The 27039-nt window shown below is 38.2% G+C and overlaps 1 long non-coding RNA gene and 1 pseudogene across 2 annotated transcripts in view; one reads left to right on the top strand and one right to left on the bottom strand.

Annotated features, from left to right (window-relative positions):
- LOC309641915 (cytochrome c oxidase assembly factor 8 pseudogene) overlaps window positions 1-27039 on the top strand; it is a 1056438-nt pseudogene that overhangs the window by 545131 nt on the left and 484268 nt on the right. The window lies entirely within an intron of this gene.
- LOC309641924 overlaps window positions 662-27039 on the bottom strand; it is an 89610-nt gene continuing 63232 nt past the window's right edge. Inside the window, exon 2 of the long non-coding RNA XR_014252861.1 lies at window positions 662-16485. This is a non-coding gene — a long non-coding RNA (uncharacterized lncRNA). The remainder of the gene's footprint in view (window positions 16486-27039) is intronic.

Raw genomic sequence — 27039 nt, 5'->3', positions numbered from 1 at the left:
TCCTCTCTGATATTTATTACTTCCTTCCTCCTGCTGACTTTGGGCTTTGCTTGTTCTTATTTTTCTAATTCTTTTAAATGTTAGATTAGATTGTTTATTTGAGATTTTTCTTGTTTCTTGAGGAAAGCCTATATCGTTATAAACTTCCCTTTTAGAATTGTTTCGCTGTGCCCCATAGATTATGGAAAGTTGTGTTTTGATTTTTATTTGTCTTGAGGTTTTTCTCTGACTTAATCTTTGATATTTTTCATTGACTCATTGATTTTTTTTTAATAGCATGTTGTTTAGTCTTCACGTGTTTGTGCTTTTCCCTTTTGTCTTTCTGTAATTGATTTCTAGTTTCATACCATGGTGGTTGGAAAAAATGCTTGATATAATTTCTATCCTCCTAAATTTGTTGGGACTTGTTTTGTGCATAGCATGTGATCTATCCTGGAGAACATTCCACATGCACTTGAAAAGAATGTGTGTTCTGCTGTTTTTGGATGGAATGTCCTGTAGATGTTGTCCAATTGGCCTATGATGTCATTTAAAACCACTGTTGCTTTATTAATTTTCTGTCTGGATGATCTGCCCATTGATGTCAGTGGGGTGTTCAAGTCCCCTACTATTATTGTATTACTATCAATTTCTCTCTGTCTGCTAATATTTGCTTTATATATTCAGGTGCTCCTGTGATCCCTTTATAATGCCCTTCTTTGTCTTTTGTTATAGCCTTTATTTGAAGTCTATTTTGTCTGATATGAGTATTGCTACCCCGTTTTCTTGTTGTTTCCGTTTGCATGAGATACCTTTTTCCATCCCCTCACTTTCAGATTGTGTGTGTCTTTAGCTCTGAAGTGAGCCTCTTGTAGGCAACATATCAATAGGTCTTGTTTTTTTAAATCCAGTCAGCCACCCTATGTCTTTTGATTGGAGCAATTAGTCCATTGCCTTTATTTATTTATTTATTTATTTATTTATTTATTTATTTATTTATTATTTTGGGGGGTCCATTACCATTTAAAGTGATTATTGATATGTGTGTACTTATTTTATTATTTGTATTTATTGATATATATGCATATTTTATTACTTTTTTTCCCACTTGTTTTCATAATTCTTTACGCATTTCTTCTTTTTGTTTCTTCCCTTGTGGTCTGATGATTTTCTTTAGTAGTGTGCTTGAGTTCTTTTCTTTTTAATTTTTGTATATTTGTTATAGGTTTTTGAATTATGGTTACCATGGGATTCATATATGTTTACCTATAACTATATCTACTTGTTTTAAACTGGTAGTGTTTTAAGTTCAAACGCATTCTAAAAGGTCTACTATTTTTACTCCCCTTCCCTGCATTTTATGTTTTTGATGTCATATTTTACATCTTCATGTTTTTTCCTTAACTCTTCATAGGTGTTATTATAATTTTTTGTCTTTTACTCTTTATACTAGCTTACTTAAGTGGTTGATCCTCAGGCCTTATTATATATTTGCCTTTCCTAGTGGGACTTTCCCTTTCCTTTTCCACTTAGGGAAGATCCTTTAACCTTTCTTTTAGGGTAGGTTTGGTATTGCTGAATTTTTTAATTTTTGCTTGTCTGACAAGTTCTCTGTCTCTCCTATTCTAAATGATAATCTTGTTGGGCTGAGTATCCTTGTTGCAGGATTTTCCTTTTCAGCACTTTGAATATATCATGCCACTCCCTTCTGGCCTGCAAAGTTTCTGCAGAGAAATCAGCTGATAGCCTTATGAGGATTCCCTTGTATATGACTCTTTGTTTTTCTCTTGCTGCCTTTAGAACTATCTTTATCTTTAACTTTTGTCATTTTATTTATGAGATGTCTTGCTGAAATGCTCACTGAGTTCATCTATTCTTTTCTCTAATTCAGTTAGCAATCTTATTCCTAAAGCTTTGAATTCTTTATCTGGCAAATTGTTTATTTCTGTTTCATTATTTTTTCAAAGGATTTTTCTTGCTCTTTCAGTTGAGACCAGTTCCTGTGCCTTTTCGTTTTGCTTAACTTTCTCTACCTCTAGGAGTTTAGGTTTGAAACAGTTACCTGTTTGTGGTCTTGAAGGGGTGTCCTTATGTGGGAGTGTTCCTATACAGACTGTTTGTTTCCAATGCCTTTGGTGGGAGAGCTGGATTTGACGTGGATGCAAGTTACATCTTTCCTCAGAGTGTACTGGCAGCTGTCACCTTGGTAGGAGGTGGGGCTGGAGGTAGAGTGGGTAGAGCTGGAGCTGAGTGTGAGGTGGGGTTTCCCCCTGCTCAGTGGCTGTCACCACCCAATTGTGGGTGGGTTCTCATCCCAAGTTGCTGGAGCAGAAGCTCTGAGCGTTGAGCCCATGCTGGCTCTGTTCCCTTTAAGTGTGTGCTTTCCTCACTCCCAGCACCAGGACCCTTGCCCCAGAGGGGGGTAGTGCAGAAGCAGGAGGTGCCCCTTCGGGCTCTTTGCTCATGTTGGCCTCAGACAGTGGCCCAAGATGTTTCCTATGCGCTGGCTGTGCAGGCGCCAGCAATTGTTTCCATCACTCCGCTCAGACACAGTGGGTTTAAGTCCCTTTTGTCCCTTGCAGCCTATCACTGCCTCCAGCCTCTGCCACCTCTGCCCTGTTTGGAACCACATTGCAGGGCCAGTTTGCCCCATGTGGACTCTCAGCATATATCAGGGTGTGAGCTGTGGTGCAGTGGCCAGCACCAGAGTCCTGGGCTGCTTCTGATACGCTGCTTGAGTAAAGCATCAACAATGGCTGCGGTCACCCCACCCAGATGCTGCCCTAGGATCGAGCCACTTTCGCCTTCTGCAGCTGAGCTTTCTCCCTGGCCATGGTAGCCCTAGATCCAACGCCGTGCTGTGATGTGGAGTAAGCGGGTCTGGAGTGTTCACTAGGCTCAGGCTGGGGCGCTGGCCAAGGCAGTCATGGGAAACCTGTCAGCCACTGGGACAGTCCTCCAATCTCCACCTCAGGGGCAAGCCAGCACGTGTGCTTCCCATGAGTGGGGTCCAGGCTTCCCACAGCCCTCCTGTTAGTCCCAGGGGTCCTCCAACCAGCCAAGGGGACCCATCTCTCCTGTGTAGGACCCCAGGAGTGGGGTGCCCAATCTGTGGCTTGACTGCTCACTCCCCAGTGTAGGTCCCTTCCCAGGGGCACAGGTCCTGACCTGACTGCTTTTCCTCCCTTCCTACCTAATTATGTGTGGATCTTACAGCCTTGGTTGTACAGGACCTTTCTGACAGTTTCCACTTCCACATGTAGATGTATTTTTGATGTATTTGTGGGGTGAGGTGTATTCTCCTACCTTGCCATCTTGATCCTCTCTTTGAAGATTTTTAAACAAAGCTTTTTTTCTCTCCTCATGTTCAATGAAGCCTTTTAATAATAGCATAGAATGAAAATAAGCTTACTTGGGTAATGTAGACTGATTTGTTATGAATACCAAGAATTATCAGCGAAGACTCCATCCATACGTTTTGAGCACAGGAAAGAACATTTCAAACTTAGAACTCATTTCATCTCTCGAGTGTAAAGTAATCAGTCTTGTACTTTAGGATTTGTTCATGAAGCTATTATTTCAACTGAAATAAAGTTGAACAAAAACAGCCCATCATTACAATTGTACCAATTATAACCAATTATAGTAAACAGTTTTCATACATTTAATTTGTTTGCATCCCAGAAATTAAATCTTTTCAGCTCTTGAATTCATAGCAAGTTTATTTTTATTCATTCAAAACGTTTTGATAAGATTTCCTACCAGACATTCTTTTTCCTGACTTGGAGTCATTTCTTCTGTTTTGTCCCATTCTCCCTCTCTTTGCCCCCGCACTTTAAAAGTAAAGCCTGTTATCCTCTTTCCTTTGTCTGCAGTGTGAGAAGGCTCACTGTATGGCTGTCTAATGAGGAACCCCCCGGGGATGGTGGTGACCGTCACTCCCCTTTGCCATTGCAGGCTTGTTCCACTTACTGACAAAGAACTTGGGCAGGGTCTGCAGCACATATGTTCTTCTGATGGCCTCCTTTGGGATAATGTTTAAGAAAAGCGTGCTACAGCAATTCCCAATTGCATGACCCATAATTAGTCTGAATAACATTTTCCATTTTAAACCCTGATTTTACAGGGATTACTACTTGGCAAATAAAATCTTGTTCCAAGCTTAGACTTGGCGTAGATTTTTGCATCAGCAAATTTACCATAGCAATAAATCATCAGCTCAGTTCTTGAACCTATGGGATGAAGAGCAAACTCATGTCAAGTGACAGGGAAAAGCACCCGCAGGTTTGGGGGAGGATGGCAGCATCCTTGCTCTTGCTAGTTTTGTGCACAAGCTGTGCAACATCAGAGGCAGGCCTGACTGCGGAGGTCCAAAGTGGGATTCAGAAAATGGAAGACATAGGTGATGCTCGCGTCCTCAGCGGGGTAAAGAAGTGGTTAAAGACTTCTCTGAGAAAGAATAACAATGACATGATTTGGGGGAGTCTCTGCCCTATGGATTTGATAAATGAGCTCAGGAGCTCTCTGAAAAAAAAAACTTACCTAGGACTGGTATATTTTTTGTGATAAAACATGTCTATTTGAGTACCAGCACCCGTTTTTTTTCTTTCACCTCAGACCATTAGCCAACACCACTAAACATTTCTTTTTCAAATTATTTATTTGACAGGGCCATCCATGGGAGGAAGTATCAGTATTTTAGCATCAGTTAGTGGGCTGTAATGTGGTCATTGTCACCTGGGAACTGATTAAAACTGCAAATTCTTGGGACCTCCTCCCTGAGACCAACTGAATCAGAAACTGTGGAGTGAGGCCCAGGAATCTGTGTCTTTATCAGTGATTCTAATGCCTGCAGAAGTTTGAGAGCCACTGGTGCACTGGTTAGGATAATGGGCTTTGTGATCAGGCGGGTCTGACTTTCTCTCTTGGCTCTTGTCTCTTTTTTTGCAGATTATTGAACTTCCCTGAGACTCAATACCTTATTTATTTATTTGCTTACATGTAAATGTATGTATGTATTGATGATGATATTGTAAAAATAATAAAGATACTGATAATAGCCACATCATAGGGTTTTTATAATTATGAAGTGAGCTAATGTACATACAGCCCTTAAGACATTTCCTGGTAGATAATTAGTGCTTAATAAATAATTACTGTTATATTCATAAAAATAGAGAAGAAAGGGAGAAGTGGCAGAGGCATTTTGAATTTATCAAGATATGATACGAAGATTCCTTATTCCTTTTAACCCATGTGGCACATTTTGTGGGGATGTAGGTTTTGGAGTAGTTGGACCAGTAGCTTGTGTCCTGTGTATCTAAGGCAATTCACCTCTCACTTTGGCTGTTGAAGGCTAATGACTCTGTCCTTACATAATGTAAGCCCAGACAACGAGGAGAGTGAAGGATGGGTCTGGATAGAATACTCTCCAAATAATAGAGGCAATTGAAACAAAGAACAACTAACAAAGAAGTTGTCTTCCCAAAGCCTGAAAAAATAATCTTCAGATTTTATTTTCATGTTAGATGATTTCTCAGTTGTTTTTCAAGTTATTTAAATAGAAATTAAGCAACTAATGGAAAGTATATAAAGTGTTAATAAGGCATGAGGACTCTACTTGTTCATACGACTTGTGAGGATATTTTAAAGCATTAATCAGCTAATGCTTTGAAGATGAGTGTTACTATATAAGTTACAAAAATTATTATCATGTCATAGATTATGAATCTGTCATTACCCATAACAATTATAATCTGAAGCTCTACTATTGCCTATAATCACACATATTTATTTCATAATTTAACAGCAAAGGAAACTTAGATTCCTTGAAGATTGAAATATAACTTCCATAAAGAGATATTATTCTAAGTAAATAAACACTGTAATGGTAAATTCTTAAACAATTATCTGTGATATTTGGCATGTCAAAAGTTTGTCATTACTACTCTGATTAAAAACAAGTGATGTTTCACTTTGAACTGTGGAATTTAATTCATATTCTGAAATCTTTTCTTATCGTGAAAGTAGCTTGAATTGACTCTCTCTCTGTACACACACACACACACACACACACAAGCTTGCACGTGCCCACACAGACATTTCTCCCAAAAGTTGAATTCTTTATATATGTATACAATATATATATATATACGCAATATTAAAGAGTTATTTTTCAAAATAAAATAAGTACATGGACACAATTCAAAGTTTTCCTTCCTCAAATTTGATCTAAGTGTAGAGATGAAGACTAATAATAGTAAGGAAACCTAAGTCATTTCATTTTGGGGTACAACATTATCAACTAGGTATGGTACAGTGATATAAATAATTTCACAGATAAGATAAACCTCAGAAAGCATCATTCCCTGTGTGAATGAGAGTGGGGAGAATATTTAGGAAAGAGATTCCTGGATTCCATCATAAAGTCCTTCCATGGTGATGGTGCAATGTGGGAAGCTGGGAAATGTCCTCTTCCTGCAGATACAGTAGAAAGGGGGGAGGGCAGCCTCTCAGGGAAGACAGGCCTCTTTCCCCTCTCCCTCTTAATTTCTTGACTGGAGAAGATGCTGGGAAGTAGCATGATGTATGGAATTACAAGAATGGGATGTGAAATCATTTGGATCTGGGGTTGAGTCTCCTCTTCACTACTTTCTAGCTGTGTGACCTTGGGTGAGTTGCTTAAATTCTCTGAGCCTTAGTTTTCTGAAAGTTGTTAAGTGGGAACATTGAGCTCAAATGAGATAATATATATGAAAACGGGTGGTAAAACTACAAAAACTAGCTGTTATTATCAAAGATGCCATCTAACATTATGCTAATTTCCTCTTTTCCTGGAAAACAATTAGTAGGTCAAGGAGCTTGTTACCTTTCTCTCACCCTTAACATTCCAAGGAAGGCAGACTGGACACCTAAAGCATTTGAGCTCATAAGGTGACCATGATGCTCGGATATGGCCTTGATTCCCTGAATCTTAAATCGTCATGCTTAAGAATACATATAAATGCCATTTGGGTGAACTGGTACATTTTTCCAAATACCCACATCAACTCAAATATATAAAGGCTTCCAACTTTTCTTTAACTCAGGAGACACCACTTGGGAGCATTTCTAAATGCCATCTTTAGGGTCCATGCTGAAGGGAAGCTTCAGAAGCAAAACATTTTGTAGAAAAGAATCCTGCTCAGTCTCCTACCCTAGATGGGATCGGAGGTGCCAGACATTGATGAGACTTTTTATCTGTTAGCATATTTACGATGCTGAGGTTTCCGCACATGGTGGTGGGTTTTTTCAATCTGTCTGAGGATTTAGCAGAGGGTTGGAAGGCCCAGCCAAGCTACTTTTAGGAACAAATATACAATACAATGACTTTTCTCTTCCTCTCATTTTGTTTTCTTTTTTGTTTCTCATTATGTAAATTCCAGAAAATTAATCATGTATTACAAAAGGACAAGCAGGGTCTTTTTGGTTCACAGTCCTTAATTTATCTGTGGTAGATGCTCAAGCACATATCCAGCATTGTATTTTAATTTCTTGAGAAGAAGGGAGATTGAATATATTCCAGAATATCTTTGATTTAGTAAAGGAAAAATATCAGGCCCAGAATGTTTCAGAATACAGGGCTGACAACAGAATACTGCAATTAGTCACCTTAGGAAAGAGGGAGTTTAGCCTTCTCATAGGAGTCTAAAGATTGAAACACTTTAAACAAATATATCAAAGAACGTTCTTTCTGGTGTTCACATTTTTTGATTTTCACTAACCCAAGAAAAAACTCTGGCTTTAAGTAAATCTAATTCCTGATTTTTTTTTTTCCTGAAAACCCTCTGCCAAATAATTTTGGGGTGGATTGGACTATTAATGCCCTGCTTTACTTCTTTTTCTATTTTCTCCTTTTTAAAAAATATTCCTCCCAAGTTCAGCTATTTGGCCCGCTTCTACAACTATTAATTATCAACCATGTAATATGAACTGGCCAAAGTGTTAGGAGTACTTATCATGCATAATCCTATTTTTGTTTTATAGTAATTCTGAGTGCAGATGCTATAATTAACCCTATTTTATAGAAAAGGAAACTGAGGTGTGAAAGATTAAATAAATTGCCCAAGGTCTCTCAGCTAGTAAGTGGTGGAATAAAGATCAACTCCAAGATTGCCTTTCACTTAAGATCCTAAGACCTATATGGTCCCTAATTAGGAGGAAAATAAAGAACCTAGTTTGATAGTCACGTGACTTGGTTCCAACTCAGCTTTGCTGTATTAGTCGTGTTTCAGCTCCACAGTTCTGCTTTGTTCGTGTGATTAACTCCTAGTCCTTGATTCTGTGTCATAGTTCTTATAACTGTCTTTATCTTATTCCCTATACTAGGCTTTCTCAGTGCTGGCATTATTTTGGGCGGAGAATTCTTTGGTATTTGGGGCTGTTCTGTAGATTGTAGGGTGTGTGACGGCTTCCCTGGGCTCTACCTGTTAGATGCCACTGGTGCATTCCTCAAGCATGACAACCAAAGTGTCTCCAGACACCGCTAAGTGATCCCAGTGGGGAAAATTGCCCTTGGTTGGAAATCTCTGCCTTATAGTCATGCCCCTGACTGGGTGGTCTGCTGATGACTTTGTCCTGCCCAGACTGTGACTGTCTTGTTGGGTCCCTAGCTCTGAGTGTCAGTCCTGTGCCTGGGCCCTCTTAATATCACAGCTCCCTGAGGTCAGCTGCTTGCTGTAATCACTGCATATTTTCTAGGTCTGAACTCCTCATCACCATGTGCCTGTGCTTGGGACACACCAGTTGGCCCTCTACCATCAGCCACCTAACTTGATGACAAATTCTCACTAGGTACTATGTTCTCTGACTGTGCTAAACTCCCTGAATGGACTTCCTCTGACTGCTGTCGCCAACTGCATCTGTCGTCTCATCTCTCTCAATTTGTTCTATTACATGGGTGGCTGGGACTCTGTTCCAATATAGCCTTTGTCTCCCTGAGGGCTACCACTCCTGAACTAACTCAAATTAATTCTCTACTTTGATCCTTGCTTGTGTTTAAATTTTCACCTTTGATATAGCTGGAATTGTGCATTCTGTGGGAATTAGGTAGCTTCCCAAGTCGGCGGGAAAGGCAAACATTTATACAGTCAAATTTTCTCCTGAAAATTTCCTATGAAACAGCTAGCTGAAGATTATTTTCATCTTTCCATAAATCCAACCCAGTCATAATTCAAAGTCTTGTCCGATAATTTAGTCTCACAAAGTTTATTATTTCAAATAATACAGCAAAATTTTCCCTATAGAGATTCAATACTTCTTCAGGTCAGATTCTGAGAAGTAGAACTTAAGGGTCTAAGGTGTTCACATTTAAAGTTTAATACAAACTGCTAAGTTACCATCCTTAAAGAAGGATCTAATTTAAAATTCTACCAATGGTATGAGTCTTTCCTATACCAATACCCTGACCAAAACTGGTTATTAATAATCGAATTTCTGCTAGTCAAGTGGGTGAAAAATTATATTTTGTTACTTTCATTTAATTTTCCTGATCATTGGTGACATTTGTCAGCTTTTCAAATATTTACTAGGCATTTATATTTCTGCTGTGAATTGCTTTTTCACATACTTAGTTCATTTTTCTTCTTTCTGGTTGCTTAACTTTTCATATTGATTTTCAGAAATTATTTCCTGAATACTTTTCTTATAGTTGCTTGTGTTGTATATATTGCATTACAGTCTGTAGTTCACCTTCTAATTTTATGGTTTCTTTAATTGTGTGGAAGTAAATATTTAGGTACTCAAATCTCTTACTCTTTTCCTATCTGATTTTAGGGTGTTGTGTTTTGCTTGGGAAGGTCTTCTTCACTATAATATTTTGAAAATATTCTTTTAAAACAGTATTTTATATTAAATTTTTGTTTAGATATTACTTCCACATATGGTAAGAATCTGACTCTATTTTTCCTAAATATACAGTCTGTTATTTTAAGACCATTTTTTGAATAAGTCATCATTTCCTTGTTGAGTTCACATGCTACATTTTTCATTTGTTAAATTTCTATATATAACTGGTCAACTTCTGCACTCTGTATTTTGTTTATTCATTTATTTATTATTGTACCAAGAGCAAAGTATTTTAATTGATTTTAAAGTATGTTACATTTCCCACTCACTGTTCTTTTTAAAATTATTTCTTGGCTCTTTTCTACATTTTGTTTTCCAGATGAATGTTAGAGTTTGTCAGGTATGAAAAATATTTGGTTGGTTACAGATTAAAACTATATTAAAATTATAGGCTACCATGAAGTAATTGATAATTTAAAAATACAAGTTTTCTTAGCCAGGAATATACTCTTTCTCTCCATTTATTCTGGTCTTTTCTCTTAATAAAGTTGCCTTCAAACAGGTATTGAACATTTTTGTTAGTTTTATAATTTTTGTTGCTATTGTTAATTGGATCTTTTAAAACGGACTTTTTAATTGCTTATTCCAATGAATGCTATTGATTTTTGTGTATTTATATTGTAATCAGTCACCTTACTACACACTTTCATTTTTCTTAACATTTTTCAGGTGATGCTTTTGGAGCCCTTTGATTCTTACGGAATGCACCTAGGTCTGATGTGAGATGAGTTATAAAATAACTGTCAGCATCCTCAAGGTCCCTAGCTCTCTCACAACAGTGATGCACCCACACATCACACAGACAGCCGTGGCCCCATCGCAGACGTTTTCCCAGGCCTCCTCCTGTTTCCCTGCACTCTTTCCTCCTCATGCTTCCCTGCCTTATCCACATCCTGACTCCTGTGATCTACTTTGTTTAGGTAACCCATTAGAATCCTATATCCCAATCGCACCTCTGTCTACCCGCGTGGCTTCAGTGCACCTCCAGATTCAGGTATGACATGATCCTTCTACCAGCCTCAGCTCTTCAGAGCCCTGTCTGCCCCTCCTCCTCCACAACCTGGGCTAGACAATTGAAAGTACAGCCGTGAACTTGAACAGCCCTATCTCGCCCTGTGTGGTTTTCCCAAACACCTCCACAAAATGGCTTAACAATAATGATAACAATTTAACTTGAGCACTTGCTAGGTTCCAGGCATTTGACTAGGCTCTAGGGAAAGAGTCATGAATACTGCAGACATACTCTCTATCCTCAGGGAGCTTGTATTCTGTGGGGAGCCCAACACAGAAGGGGAAGTGTTCCACACTTTTCCAGGGGTTCCTGTTAGTGCTGGGATTCTCCAGGTCTGCAGGCCCTCAACCGTCTCCCAGGAAGCATTTACCTTCACGTCTGCTGTCAATGTTTGGGAGAGTGATGAGTTAAAACCAAATGGAAATGAACTGTTTTCATTTAAATAAATAAATAAATAAATAAGCCTTGCTGGAACTTTGCACTTCTGTACAACTTTGGACAGTATTTATGCCCACAATTTATTTTTGGTTGTAGTCGTATTTCCTTTACTTGTTTGTAAATTCCCACAGAAGCAAGCACTTAGCTCATATACTTTTCATTCTCTTGAGCATAGCCAGGAGTCTTGCACAGAATTGCTGATCTGTAAGTATTTGTTGCCTCTCTGGATGGGGTAACTTGATAATATCCCTCAAAATCTTATTTCATCCCATTTTAGTTAGTTTCCTAAGGCACTTCAAGTGACTACTTACTGCACCTTCCTTGAGGTTGGGAGTTTAAAAAAAGCAAGGGGAAAAGTTGGGCATGCTATTGTGGTCTTTCGTGGCATATTTTGTGTTAAATGAGAGAAGTCACTCTCATCTGCGGTTTGCTAATTATTGTTTTTTTTTTTTTTTTCTTGCAGAACAAAGAAGAAAAAATTTCTTTTAAAGAAAAGCCAAAAAATTATTATAGATCTTTTCTTTTGACATTCCTAAACAAGAACAGGCCTAGATGGTGTCATGTTTAATTCTTGCCCTAACTGGTATTGCTTGATTTGTTTTTTTGCAGATTGCCCTGAATTTTTGCCCAATTTTGTTTGTGTGTTGGGTGAACACTACCTCTGCACGAAACAACTAAGGTTTCTTAACCGTCTGCTTATATATAAAATAGTGTATTGTCTTCTTCTGAGTTTAACAACTAACTTTATGTATGATGTTAGTTATCCTTTGAGTTTTTCTTTTTGAAAGGATGTACTAACATCTTAGGCCCCCAGAGACAAAGAATCCATGGAGATTGTATTTGGAATTTTCCCCTTATTATCTCCATATGGCAAACTCACAACTCAAAAGAAAACTGGATGTTGTATTATATGATTTGGAGATTTGTACTTTTGTTTTAGATTTTGTATGCTTTCTTTCTAGATTTTCTTTCTATCCATCTGGCTTAAGAGCCTTTTTTGGTACTAAGGAAAGTTGTAGAATAAGTTTCATAAGGAGCTTATGAAAAACTGCAAAATCAGTTTTTCAAGCTTCAAAAATTACATCAGGGATTTATAAAACTATGAGGGGAGATTTGCTATTTCATTTGTCATATTCAAACCAGAAACACACTGAAGTTCTAATAGCTTAGTGTTGGACTGAAAGTTTCTCAAAGCGGATTTCAAATATGGGAACAAATAAAATGTACAAGTGTCATTTCAAATTCTAATTTGTGTTGGTCACACAGCACAGAGACGACAGAGTACTAGTCTTAGAACAAAGAGCAACCAGTGAAAAGTCCTTATTTAAGCTGTTCATCTTTTTGTCTTGATTGGCTGATCATTTTAGCTCTCTTTCCAAGGGTGCCAAATCCATTTAAGATCAGAATAAAAACATCTAGCCAAGTAAACTAGACATGCTTCATAATAAATAATTACATCTAGTGTATGGCAAAGATTGGGAAGATGATGGTCAAAAGCCACCTCAGTGTATCTCAGGGGAAACTTCCTTTTGAGAATTAACAAAGCTGGGATTTGAAGACAATGTCTGGGTACCCAGATGTCTTACTTAGGTTGTAACTGATTTTTAAGCTGAGTTTATAAATTCCTGCTCACTTGTTTAAGTCTCTTGGCAAATGTGTTTGTGAGAAGGAAAGAGGGGGAGACACAAGGACTTTGGTTTTAAGCATTTTTGTATGGTGCAGTCACCCAGTGAATAAAGAAGAGGAATTACAGCCAGAGAAACAGTATGGTGGAAAGATGGACAGTGAACTCAGTGCATGTGATTTTAAACATGTGATCTTCCCTTATACTTTCTGAAGATATAGCTAACTTGTTCTTGAATTCATACATAATATTTTAGAATTGCTAAATATGCTTTTCTTTCATCTCCTGAAATAAATGAAATGCTTATGTGCCCAAGGGTCAAACATGAACTCAAGAGTTGAGTGGTTGCTTAGGCACTGGTGTGCTTTTATTGATACAATTAAACTATGCTCTCTTCCCTTCCCCACCTCCAGAGATTTTTGGTGGCCTTGCACTTTTGAGGTTTTTTATAAATGCAGTTTTTTTAAAATGCAGTATGAAAAAGGAGGATTCTTAAACCCTTTCAGGCACTGAGATCTAAATTCTGGAGTTAGATTATGTTAATAACAGTTACTAGTCTTTATTGATACCAGGTGCTAGATAGCCTGCTAAACATTGTATAAACGTTATTTAATTTAATTCACAGAGCTACCTTATGGGGTAGGTAGTATTTGTTCTGACCTTGTACACATGAGGAAATTTAGGCACAGAAAGGTTAAGTAACTTGTTTAAAGTTATGCAGCTAGTAAAGGGCAGAGCCGGGATTTGAACTTGGGCATAATGAACCTAGGCAGAGTCATGGTCTTAACTACGGTCTGATAGTGCCTTCTTTCCTGACCAATCAAGCCCTCATTAGAGAGACTCTATCAAAAGGAAAGTCAAAGTACTTGTATGCTCCAGTGTGATCAACACTTGGTTGTTTACCCAAGAGCCATTTCCACTTTCCCTCCAATTTTGTTCAGGTTTTGGGCAGCCAAGAGCTTCAAGCACGGTCCCAGTCTCAGGCAGTTAAATAGCAGTTAATCTAAGCCAAGACTGGTAACTCCATTATATTGCTTTTAATTGGTTTAGGAATGGTCTTGTGGCAGAATTCTTGTGAATAAGACATAAAGATAATTCTACATGATGGCATCTGGAAAAGTGTACTTTGCTCTGAAAACTGGATAAGAAAGAGATTCACTCTGCCTTCCCTTCCTAAGATTGACGGGTGAACTATGAAGCTTGGAGCAGCTGCAGCCAGCTTGCAACCATGAAGACATAAGACTGAAGAAAAAAATCCCTTGAAGATGGTGGAAAGAACTTGAGTTCTGGCAGCTGTTGTTAAGCTGCTGCATTAATTAATCTTGGAGCCTCTTTGCCTCTAAACTTCTTACTTTGGAGAAAATAAGTATGCCTAACTGATTAAGCCATTTTGAGCTGAGTTTCTTTTTTTGTAGCTCAAAACGTTCTAATTGATACATCTGGGTTCCAGACTATGTCCCCCTCCCATATCTTCCATGTTTTATCCCCTTATAGGTGATATCACTTTATGTTTTTCTTTATAGTTTTTTTTTTTAGGCTATAAGATTTTCTAAACAGATGTTTGAGACTTTTCCAAACGGAGGTATTTTGAACAAAAGTGGATAGTTTTGACTTTAAGAACTAAATATTTACAGTTTCTCCAAGGCTCTAAAGCTGTCCAGGAAGAAAATTGTGAGTGAATGTTCTATCACATACGGAGTGGAATAAACAACACACATAAGAGCCCTCAGGGGACTGTCAAACTACATGAAATTTTACACATCTTTAAGCAAATCCACAGAGTCCTGTGCAAAATGGGCAATCAGAGCTGTGAGTGGGTTTGGGATGCTCCCTGAGGAGTTCTCCCCTCTCTTGGGAATATCCATCAGTGATCGATGATGTTCAGCCACAAGCAGACTCATTATCATCAGGAGACAGTTTAAAGAATTCAGATGGAGTAGACAAGTTTCTCAGTTGAAATTTAAAGTATTCTTGACTTTATTTATGTTTAACCCCATGTGTGAAGAGACCACAACTAACTGGAAAGTGTTCATGAAGGTGAAGGGCAGGTTTAACTGTTTACCTATCATCTGTCTATCTATCTATCTATCATCTATCACCTATCTATGAAGCATCTTGGATGTCTCTTAGGAAAGTTAAATGCATCTTGTAAGTCTTCCTTAGCTGTGGCCTGTTATCACCAGCTGTGACATGATTTTTATGTCAGTAGTACGCATGTCACATTTCACGAAATGGAACTCAGAGTGCTTTCTTTTGGAATGTAACCCCTTGGTGTCAAGGAACATTTCTTATGACTTGGTTTTCTTAGGATGGGACATCTCAGACTCTATACTCAAAAATAGGCTTGGAATTATCTCTAGGACTGGCTCAGATAACCTGGTAAATTATGAATGCTGAGTTATTTTTTCTCCTGGATCCACGAAATCAAATATACTTTGTGTCTGGAGGCCTTTCCTGTGGGTCTTGGGGGTACTCTAACTCCTTCTGATAAGATGTCTGACCACGTAGTAAATGTCTCCTCTAGTTTGTTCTGCTTCAATTAGTGACCAAGGATGGTGAGTTTATGTTTGTTTATGAGGGTGTCTCCGTCAGTAGATGGTGAATTTCTTGAGGAAAAAGACACTTGTGCTTTTGCCTTCCCAGCATGTAGCACAGTGTCTGGTACACAGTTGCAGGTGATCAGTCAGTTCCATAACCCTTTTTCTCCCTTCAGTTGCATGAAGGCACAAGAAAGAGGAAAAGACAAATACAGCAATGTGTTCTACTCTGATCCTTTGCCAGAGAGTAGAATGGGCTAAGTAGACTCCAACCCAGTTGGTGTTCTGTATGCAGCCAAAGATTTCAAGGAGATGGATAGTCGCCTGGAACTGATTTGTCCTGGACAACAAAGGCAAAAAGCCAGATGTGTATTTGTAGGAAATTCATGGTGCTCTTGTTACAGCTCAAGGCCCAAAGCAAATGATCCCTCCCTTCCCTCTAAGCACTGAAATTTGGAATTGGCAGACACATAATAGGGCATGTCTATGGTTACTAAAGAATGGAAAACTAGAAAAATATTAAATCTAGGGTTATAATTATCTGATTAACCACAAATGGTACAAAAATTGAAAATCTAATAAGAAAGCTGGCATGGCAAGTAGGATTGAGACTTTATAAAACTGATCAACATATCAAAACAGAAATGCATTGAGTGTGGTACTTGTGACTTGACAAGATTAAGATTCCCCCCACCCAGAATCATTCCTAATGCAACCCCAGTGATAAGGAAATTCCCAAAATGTCATGTGTTTCATCATGCTTCTCCTAGTGATCAAAATTCAGAATGCTCTTGCACAGGGTAAGGAAAGCTGCATGGGTATAATTACAAGCAGAATGTCTTTGTTGGAATATTATTATTTTTTTTTGATCATAGGATACCTTCCTTCTCAAAGTGCTCTGGGAAGCATATAAAAATATTAAAACACATTACCTTATGAAGGAAACCAACACAGAGTAGAATGAAGTGGGAGAAGAAAGCTGGCTCAGAAGATGAAACTTGACTCCCATTCTGTGAAAGGGACCAGGGGATATATAGTGTTTAAACAGGCCAAAAGGAGCATTCACTTTAAAATCTAAATTACATTCCAGTTCAGAATTACTTTGTAAGCACTTAACTTCGGGATGTTGTCTGTCAATACATGCTCAGGGTTTCTTAAGCAACTGGGATTCTATCAGTAAAAATGAGTATCTTGCAGTTTTGTTTTCTCCCCACCTCACTGTTGCAGCAAAGCACTAATTTCTCAATATTACACTTCAGTGAACGGTGACTGGGAGAGAGCAGGACGTTCAAAGATAAGACTGTACTTGTAAGGAGCTTTGATGGGTGTTTCCTCAATAACCTCTGCCCTTCCTTCCCACTCTTTCTTGTAAAGCACAGGCTCCAGAAGTGGTGGCGTTTCCAGTTTGGGGATATGGGCTTGGGAGAGGTGAGGTATAAAGCCCAGGGAGTGTCTGTGGAATGGTAATAGAGCTGTTCATTTCCAACAGAGAGTTCCCATGACGGATTAATGGGATCGAAGGCTTGAAAGGAAATTCTGATGGCTACCATTGATCCTTGACTTTGTGTCTGCCACTGTTCTAAGTGCTTGGCTTATATAATTTTATTTAATCCTTATGACAAGCTTATTAGTTAGGTACCTGTCAGCATTTTAAAGGCCCAGATAGGATAGGTAACAGGTTAAGATCACAGTATTAGCAAGGGTGGGCCCTGGAATTGAGCACAAGTAATCCCACCTGGGACTGAACTCAACTACCACACTTCAGCTGCCTCTATCGGTAACATAAGATCAGACCACGGACGCCTTGAACATTATACTTATTATTTACTCTTTATTCTGTTTGTAGGTAAATGATTTGGAAACATTTTAAAGGTTGTGGAATGCTCTTTCAAATGGAATTTTGCCCATATATGAAACAGATAAAAGCAAAAGTGCCAATCTACTAAGCAGCCACACTGACTAACAGACCAAGTGTACTCGCTCTGGTAGAAGTGGACAGGTACCTGGGCCCCATCTACTCTGCTGCGCTCTCTGCCGTGGCCCGGGAGACTCATCCGCGACACTCTTGGGAACAAGGTTGACAATAATGGCTGTGTGCAAGGGGAATGCTGGAATTTTTGAATAAAGTAGTATACCACTAAATGGGGTATTTTCTAGAATAGAGAATAGAATAAGGTCTCTTTAGAACTGTTGTGCAAGATGATAGGAAGACGGAGAGAGAGTAGGCAGATGACAACCAGTCACGTGGTCACTGTAGGGGCCCAAGCTTGAGTTGATGAAGGCCTGTTCTAGGTGACAGAAACAGAGCAAGAGGTGGATGTGAAGGAAGAATTAAGCAAAGGATAAATGGTTGACAGAGAAGAATTACAAAAGAAGAGAAGGTAAACATTTCATCCAAGAATATATACTTTTTCTTTTTTTATGGTTTCCTTTGCAGTGCAAAAGCTTATAAGTCTGATTAGGTCCCATTTGCTTATTTTTGCTTTTATTTCTATTGCCTTGGGAGACTGACCCAAGAAAAGAATTTTTTTTTTTTTAATTAAAAAAACGAGGTGTCAAGAGTCATAGGGCTGTTTCGCTGATTTTTATTTTATTTTTTTTAGTTCATTCATTTAGTTCATTTTCTTCCAGAGCAATTTTTTTCTTAGTTCAAAACTTTTTTTGGTTAAAATTTTTAATGTTTTCCTTCCATATTTCATTTTAAAAGGCAGGTTTAAGATGCAGGATATATAGAACATGTTGTAATCCTCAAGCACTCAGGCATTAACTAAAAAGCACACGATTAATTTAAACCTCAGAGTGGTCTGTCACTACTCTCTGATATCAAACAAATGAGAGATTGATAGAGCAGTACCAGACCCACAGAGGGAAACCCAAGTGTGTGGAGTGAGCGGAAGGGTTGTGGTTCCGCAGACCTGACTTCAAAGGAATGTAATCCTGGTTTTAAGAATCAAATAGAACTTTTATGTTGATTGTATCAAGCTCCTGAATCTCTTTCACCTCTTGATGTCAACCAATCAGATTATGGAATTTTTGTGAAAAACTTCAGTCCAAAGTTAGATGGATATGTTGCTATGTGGATGGATGAACTTTCCCCCAAGTGACTGCATCTTAGACCCAGAATCATAAATCATTTTTAATTGACTAAAGCTGGTCCCTGAAGAAGAGTAATCAAAATGTAGTGCAGGCTAATGAATCCACTGTGAAAGACAATTGTAACTCTTCTGATGGATGCCATTGTTTTTAAACGGCCACTAAATTGTTTCAATTAATTTCATTTGGATTTATGAATAAACACTCATTCTCCTTTGGGCTTTCTAACCTGTCTTTTCCTTAGAAAAGTCACCTCAGCTCCATCAATCCATGATATATTTTTTTCCAGTGATAAGATTTATACACTCAGGGTTTTCTAATTTCTGTTTTTTCAAAAGCCTATCTTTGGGGACATCACGTTCTTGGGCAGTTAAAGCAGTCTACTGGGTAAAATATATGAGGATGACTTAAAAGCAGGAGATGTTAATGTAAAGAGAAAGTGTGATTTAACGAGCTCTTTTGAAACAAGTTAGAACATTGACATTGTTGGGGAAGGGGGATTCCCAGCACACTCCTGGCTCCAGGACTATTCCAGAAGCCGTAGTGAAGTATTTCTTTAAACCACAAGAGTGTGAAATCTTTCTAAAGCTTCGCAGAAAGCAAAAGAGGAAAACTAATGAACACAAACTACAATACAATTCCAATTTCACAGCACACTTAACGTTGCCGATAGCTTCTTAGAGCATAATTAAGTCAAGTCGGAAGGAGATTCTAGTAGAGCAATAGTCCTCTTGGCTGACAAAGTGGATACTCATTTAAGTATTATTTACCCTAGGCTGACGATGCGCAAGCCAGCACTGTGGAGTTTATATGGGGGATTGCAAGGAGCTATTCAAACTGCTTTGAGTATCTAGTGATTTCCTCTACAGTCTGAAGAAACATCTACTCTGGGATGAGAGAAGAAAAGGGGCAATTATGTTTACACACTTAAATTCTCTCAATAGAAGACTAAAAAAGGCAGTACTATCCCTCCAAAAATATAACGTAGTTTTCAAGTAAGAAGTTGTTTAAATTAACTTAGGGAGCAGTCTTATAGACGAGTGTATTGACTTTTAAAAGCAAATTTCCCTGAGTATTTTACTTTTTCTCTCTTCTTGAGCTTCATAAAATGGAAAAGGCTGTACTCATTTTTTTTCCAGTGGACCGCTATGTTGTAATTTTAAAATGCTGGTTAAAAAGGAAGGGTAGCGTCATTAAGCTTTGAAAAGAAAAATCAGGAAATCTAACCATGTAACTTCAAATGAATTACTTAAATGGTTCTCCTCCACTGTGATGATCCCCCCTAGAACCTGATGGCTTCATCTTTACCCTGTTGCCTGCTGCTGTACTTTTCAGCTCTCAGGGGTCTTTCTGCTGGTTTTGCAGAAATTCCACTGAATTGGATCTGCCTCTCAATACTTCCCCCTTCCCCTTCTCCAGTCAGCCTTGCCCAGCAGCAGCTGACTGGGCCATATCCACTTGGGAAAGGGATTTCAAATCTGCCTGATTCTTTCCTGTCTTTCCTCATCCCACTTCTTTAATTTTTAAAGACCTTATTTACATCCTAGAACTTCCGAGGTACTGATCAAAACTTTGCCCTGAGGTACAACACAAATATCAAATGGCTTTATGTCAATGAAGGAGTTAAAGGACATATTTTCCAGGCACTTGGCCTCAGATTAGCACTCTGGAATGTGGGGAATGTTTTAAACATAAAAAAAAGTTGAGTTGTATATTATAATACATGGTAACTTTTTAAATGTTAGGGTTTCATATCACAGAACATACACACTGGAAATTAAGTGACCCATTGTTTTGAAACTTCTGTTGTTCAGATACTTCCCTAAGCACTAGTTAGAGCTGATTTAAAGACAGGGGCGGGGACCTCAAATGCCTTGTGTATGATTTGAGGTTCTGCTTCCATTACTTTTTATAAAAGCTTGGACAAGCCAAATTCCCAAACATTGGTCTGAAGACTGAGGGCTCATTTTACCATTACCTTTGGATCAGGTGGGTGTTTAATTTCTTGAAAAGTGGGAGAAAACAAAACACTACAGCCAATAGAGTAACAGATTGATTTTCAATCTGCTGTTTGATGAAAAAGTTTTTTTTTTTTTTGGTACATCAGGTAGGTTTCAAGGTTTCAAAGTATGAGTTTTCCACCATGGAAAATTATACTCTACACTCTTGGAGAATATGAAATATATCTTATGTTTTCTTATAAACCTCACATAATTGTTTAGTTTGCTTCGAGGAAGTAGATAGCGATCTTGGAAGAGTTCAGAGAGTCTTGTGATGGTGCAGCTGCCCAATCAGTGGTCAGGCTGGTAGTGTCCTGAGGCAATGGCTTGGGAAGGACCACAGAGTCTGCCTGCTTCCTAAATGCCTGCCCACACTTTACCATTTCTTTCATCCAGCAACTTCCTCTTTTCCCCACTCCAACGATTGCTTTTTCATGAAGGTCAAGTTCCCCGGCCTTGAGGTACTCCCTTTGTTACTTCCAGAAGGTCACCTAGAGCTAAGTCCTGGCCAAATGGGAACCAGAGGGGATCAAACTTTTCATTCCTCCCTTCTTGCCCTTTCTTTCTTCCCCTTCTCCTTTTTTTTTTTTTTTTCTATTTTACCTCCTTCAGAAAGAATTTATGATAGTGCTTCATTAATTCATTGACTTGGGCCCTTTGGATAAGATTAGGTGATTTAGGGAGGGAAAGGAAGAATTCAGGGCATGACTCTTGCTTTTTTTCGGCCTCCAACAAATGAGTAGATACCTTCCTTCACGTGGTCAGCTCTGCAGGGTTTTCTTAACACCTTTCAAATTATCCAGATTTATTATGGGTTTCCCTATGAAAGATACTAGTAAGCCAGGGAACCATGTGGAAGCAACTGGCTTCTCTCCCCCACCCCCATTTCCTGGGGAGGGAAGGCTTGATAATAAAAGCAGTAAGTTTCAAGAGTAGGATTATGGGCAGTCATTGAGTGGGAAACTTCATCCCCTTCAAAATAAAACGTGTGCTGAAAGAATGACTAAAAAACTTTGCTTAGGGTTTTCCTTTCGGTAGTGCATGATGCAGCAGATAAGAAGAAGATGGTTTTGGATAGCTAAGAAGCCCATTGCTGGAGCCAAAAGAGATGCAGAATTAGGTGATATCAAAGTAAAAAGAGAATTTTACAAGATACAAATGAGTATGTCTGAATGTAATGGAGTCCTTCAGGCATCTGCCTATATCCTCAGGCAGAAACTGTATAAATAAACCAGAACCATTAGGCCATTTTGAAAGCTCATCTAAAATTGTTATGTCTATTTAATCACACTTTCATTTTAGGAAGATAATAGAATCTGCCAGAACATTTGAGAAGAGAACATAAATAGTGATCAGATTTGTTGTCTTATACAAGATTTCTGTCTATTTATCTATCTATCTATCTATCTATCTATCTATCTATCTATCTATCTATCATCTATCTATCTATCATCTATTGACTTAATTTCTGCTGTGAATTTAGAATACTTGATGGTGTCAGAATTGTCCTAAAACTAATGCAACTGGCGTGACATTTCTCCAGACTAGTCTCTACTAGGCCACATTCTATGTTTTGGGTTTTCAGGCACGCTAGAAAATTTTCTCCTCCTCCCTTAAAATGCTAGCCGTCACTCTGACCACTGTTCTAACGTGTAAATTTCATTATTCTTGCTGTATTATAAATAAACTTATGAAGAACATTCCAGAGAACAGGATTGAAAATGGGAAGGGTAGAAAGTTGCCTGCAAGGGGGGAAAGAGTAAGTAAAATGGAAATTGGCTAAGTCAGAAAGAGAAAAACAAATACCGCATGCTAACACATATATATGGAATCTAAAAAAAAGGTTCTGAAGAACCTAGGGGCAGGACAGGAATAAAGACACAGACATCATAGAGAATGGACTTGAGGACACGGGGAGGGGGAAGGGTAAGCTAGGATGAATTGAGGGAGTGGCATTGACATATATACACTACCAAATGTAAAATAGATAGCTAGTGGGAAGCAACGGCATAGCACAGGGAGACCAGCTAGCTCAGTGCTTTGTGATCACCTAGGGGGTGGGATAGGGAGGGTGGGAGGGAGACGCAAAAGGGAGGAGATATGGGGATATATGTATATGTATAGCTGATTCACTTTGTTATAAAGCACAAACTAACACACCATTGTAAAGCAATTATACTCCAATAAAGATGTTAAAAAAAATGGGCTTCCCTGGTGGCGCAGTGGTTGGGAGTCTGCCTGCCAATGCAGGGGACACGGGTTCGAGCCCTGGTCTGGGAAGATCCCACATGCCGCAGAGCAACTGGGCCCGTGAGCCACAATTGCTGAGCCTGCGCGTCTGGAGCCTGTGCTCCGCAACAGGAGAGGCCGCGATGGTGAGAGGCCTGCGCACCGCGATGAAGAGTGGTCCCCACTTGCCACAACTGGAGAAAGCCCTCGCACAGAAACGAAGACCCAACACAGCCATAAATAAATAAATAAATAAATAAAAATTAAAAAAAAAAGGAAATTGGGGTCTTGTAATATTCCACTTTATAATTTTGTCAACAGCTATTGCCATAGTTATCCTAGAGGAGAATAAAGAAAGAAGTTATATGATAGATGATCTTACGTGCTTCCTCATACCTACTGATGTGTGAGGAAGTACATTCAGTGGAACATGGCTTACCACTAATTGATGTGGGTTTTGGAGACCTCTTTCCTAAGAGAAGCCTTGGTTTTAAGATTGGAAGGTGGTTGTATTAAAGAGCAATGTTTTGTCTTTTGTTTCTGTCACCATGAGAGAGACTGAGGTGGGATACACAGGGTATACAGGGAGCAAAAACCAATCTTAAAAATCTTATAGGTATAAAGAGCAAAAACTTCCCTCTGCAATCCTGGTTCTAGAAGAAATATCAGTGTAACTATGGTACATAGTAACTATAATAATAGGTTCCTGAATCATTGAACAGTACTGCCTTATTCTTTTGTTCTTACTATTAGATTTTTTTATTCCTTGTTAAACATTTAACTCTTCATAGGCATGGGCTTTATGGGTTTAAATACCAAGCTAGATCTTTGTACAAATCCATCATTAGAATGAATTTATAGAAGTGGAATTGCTAGGGATTTTGATACTTATCGACAATCTGCAATCCACCAGGGTTGTACTGATTTATATGGTCGCTAGTAGTGTTTTTTCCCTCAAATACTTGCCAATAATAAGTATTCTAGGACTTCCCTTGTGGCGCAGTGGTTAAGTATTCGACTGCCAATGCAGGGGACACGGGTTCAATCTCTGCTCTGGGAAGATCCCACACGTGGTGGAGCAACTAAGCCTGTGTGCCACAACTACTGAGCCTGCACTCTAGAGCCCGTGGGCCACAGCTACTGAGCCCATGTGCTACAACTACGGAAGCCTGCACTCCCTAGAGACTGTGCTCTGCAACGAGAAGCCACCGCAATGAGAAGCCACTGCAATGAGAAGCCTGCGCACCACAGCGAAGAGTAGCCCCCGCTCGCCGCAACTAGAGAAAGCCTGCACACAGAAACGAATACCCAATGCAGCCAAAAAATAAAAAAAAGTATTCTAATTCTTTTCAATATTTGTTAGTGTCAGAGGTGAAAGATTAGATACCTAATTTAATTTTCTTAGCTTTTTGAAGCAAATACTTTATTTTCATTTATTCTTTTTTTTTGCAATAAAGCATTTAGGCTAAAAATTTTCCTCTGAGCATAGCTTTTACCATTTCTTTTGATAGTTAGCTCCCACTGTTGTTATTCTTTAAATAGTTAAAATTGATAATTAAAAATTTTTTTAGCTCAAATTACTTGAGTATTTTAAAATTGTTGTATAGTTGTTCTTAGTTGAAATTAAGCTATAAAACATTTTTAAAAAGTCACACAATGAGGACCATATTATGGCACTTTTTTTTGAAGTTTTCCTTATAGTGTTTCATTTTATGTTTTGGTAAACATTCCAAGGATATTTACAGTTTGAAGATTTTGGCAGGCATCTATTGCTAAGGCTTCTAATGTTATCCAAAACTATTACATTCCTTTTTATTGTTTATTTAATCAGTCAGAGATAAGCCCACTGACAATTGCAATCTTAAAAATTATTTGTTGTGTTTTTGCTTTATATATTTTGATATGTAATATTTGGCATGTCTGTATTTAGTCCTGTAATATCTTCACTGTAGAGTATAACTATCTGACAAAATAGCTCTCTTTTCTTCACTTTTGACTTGAATTCTACTCTGTCTGATATTCATAGGACTACTTCTTTTTCTTTTGAATACTTTTATGCCATTTTAATTTAGTGTGTCCTGTAAATAACATACACAATTGTGGTTTTGTGTGTGGGGGGAGGGTTTGATTGTTTGTTTATTTATTTTGCCTAACTAGAGAGAGTGTTTGGCTTTCATGGAGGAGTTTGATTCATTTACTTTTCTCATGATGACTGATACGTTTGACTTTACTTCTGCATCTTATTTTATGTCTGCATGCTGCCCTCTCTTTTGTTCTTTTCCTATCTTTGCTGTATTGATTAGATTTTCTTAGGTTTTTTTGCCACTACTTTGGAAGTTATGAGCTCCATATTTGTATAACTTTTGGTTAGATTAAAAATTTAAATAACATATTTCAACCTATATTTATTTATCAACATAAAGGATGAAACAGTAACTACTTATTATTTAATAACAGTGTATGAAAATTAATGATTTTTAAAAACAATATGCCATCAGTTTTTCTTAAAAAGTTTTGGGTTATTAGATCTTAAGGCAATCCATATCAGGGCATAATGGAGAAAAGCATGAGAGGATATACTAGAAAGACTGAAGTTGTTTATGAACAATGTTAGAGTTAGGAGTGAAAAAATTATATTAGGTAGCTAGAGCAAAGGGGCTAATTTGAGGAATAATCTATATGAATATAATTAAAGATTTCATTATTATTTTAAGTTGATATGGCAGGATATATTTGCAACATCTGGGTTTGTTTGGGATGGTCTGATTTAAAATAGAGGCCATGTAATAGGGCCACCAGAGAGAGGCACCTCAGTGACTTCATCCTCCAGACTGGTCACCTGTGTGGGTTTGCAACAGAGATTCTTGATACAAGCAGGTCTCAGTGAAACCTGATCCAAGATGAGCAGAAATGGGATCTTACTTATTTCCTGATGCATAATTGGCAACTCAGAATAACCCATTAGAGCACAGTAAAGTTAGATATACTGTAGGGACCAGGTAAACGCGCTCCACAAATCCTAGGGCTCAGAGTTGAGATTTAATCTGATGGCTAGGAATGCATTTCTGGTTCCCAAGAAAGAAGTAAAGTCTGGACCAAACAGCGTCTATTATAGTTCTCTGTCTCCATTAGGTCCTTGGAAAATTCTAAGAGGAATCATACATTTCTCACTCTTGTGTTGACTTTAGGAAATGTACTCAAATATAGGATTTATGGTATGCACAGGCAGTATTAATTCCACAAAACATTTTGTTTAAATTCTAGTTATTAGGATTTTAATTCCACACAGATGTAGTTCTTATGAAGCATTCTATCCACTCAAGAAAGAGTCATGATTTGGGGCCATCTGTGGTATATTTAGGTGTGCCTGAACTGTTTCCTGTAAAACTACAGAAACATTCTACTCCATTTTTTCCTGATTTTACAGGCATCTCTTTAATCAGTTAATAAGATCTATGGTGAAACTATGACTTGCCTGACCAGTCCTCTGTTTACTGAAAAGTTTAAAAATGATCTAAGAACATTGTTTTGGAAATGAACCAATGCTTGCCTCATCGGGAGTCAAAGCAAAAGGAAGAATCCGGAAGTATCAGTTAAATGTAGTGAGTGGGTGTACGTGTGTGTGAGGTGTATGTGAGGAGGTGCAGGGCAGGGATAAGTTCTTAATTGATCTTAAGGAAAGCAAGTGAAGAAGGGTATCAGGCCCCTGAGTTTGGTTTCAGGCATGTTTAGTGTCTGTAACAATTAGTAGTAGAAAACCTCTGAGACTATAGCAAAATGTTTCTAAAACAGGGCTATTATCATATAATATAACTGTTACCCAACCAAATGATAATATTTGGAATATGAGCATGAACTATCCTACCTTCTATTATCCAACTATCTAAAATGCTATTCATTTTCCTTGGTGAGACCTTTCTTTTATTCCTCAAGTCAGAGGTTTTTGTCCTTTCATTTGACTTCCCACAATATGTTGCTCATATACCCATTGTAGCATTTTATGAGGTATAATTTACATACAATAAAATTCACTCTTTTTAAGTGTACAGTTTGGTGCAAATGTGTACAGTTATGTAACTATCATTACGTTCGAGATACAGAACATTTCCATCATCCTCTCAAGCCCCTTTATAGCCAATCGCCTCCATCTACCCCAAGATCCCAGCAGCCAGTGCTCTTTTTTTCTGTCCTCACAGGTTTTGTTTTTGATTTTGTTTTTTGTAATTTAAATGTCTTAGAAAG

This window comes from Balaenoptera physalus, assembly GCF_965194825.1.
Source record: "Balaenoptera physalus genome assembly, chromosome: 13".
Lineage (NCBI taxonomy): Eukaryota > Metazoa > Chordata > Mammalia > Artiodactyla > Balaenopteridae > Balaenoptera > Balaenoptera physalus.
This window is presented reverse-complemented; position numbering and strand designations above follow the sequence as displayed.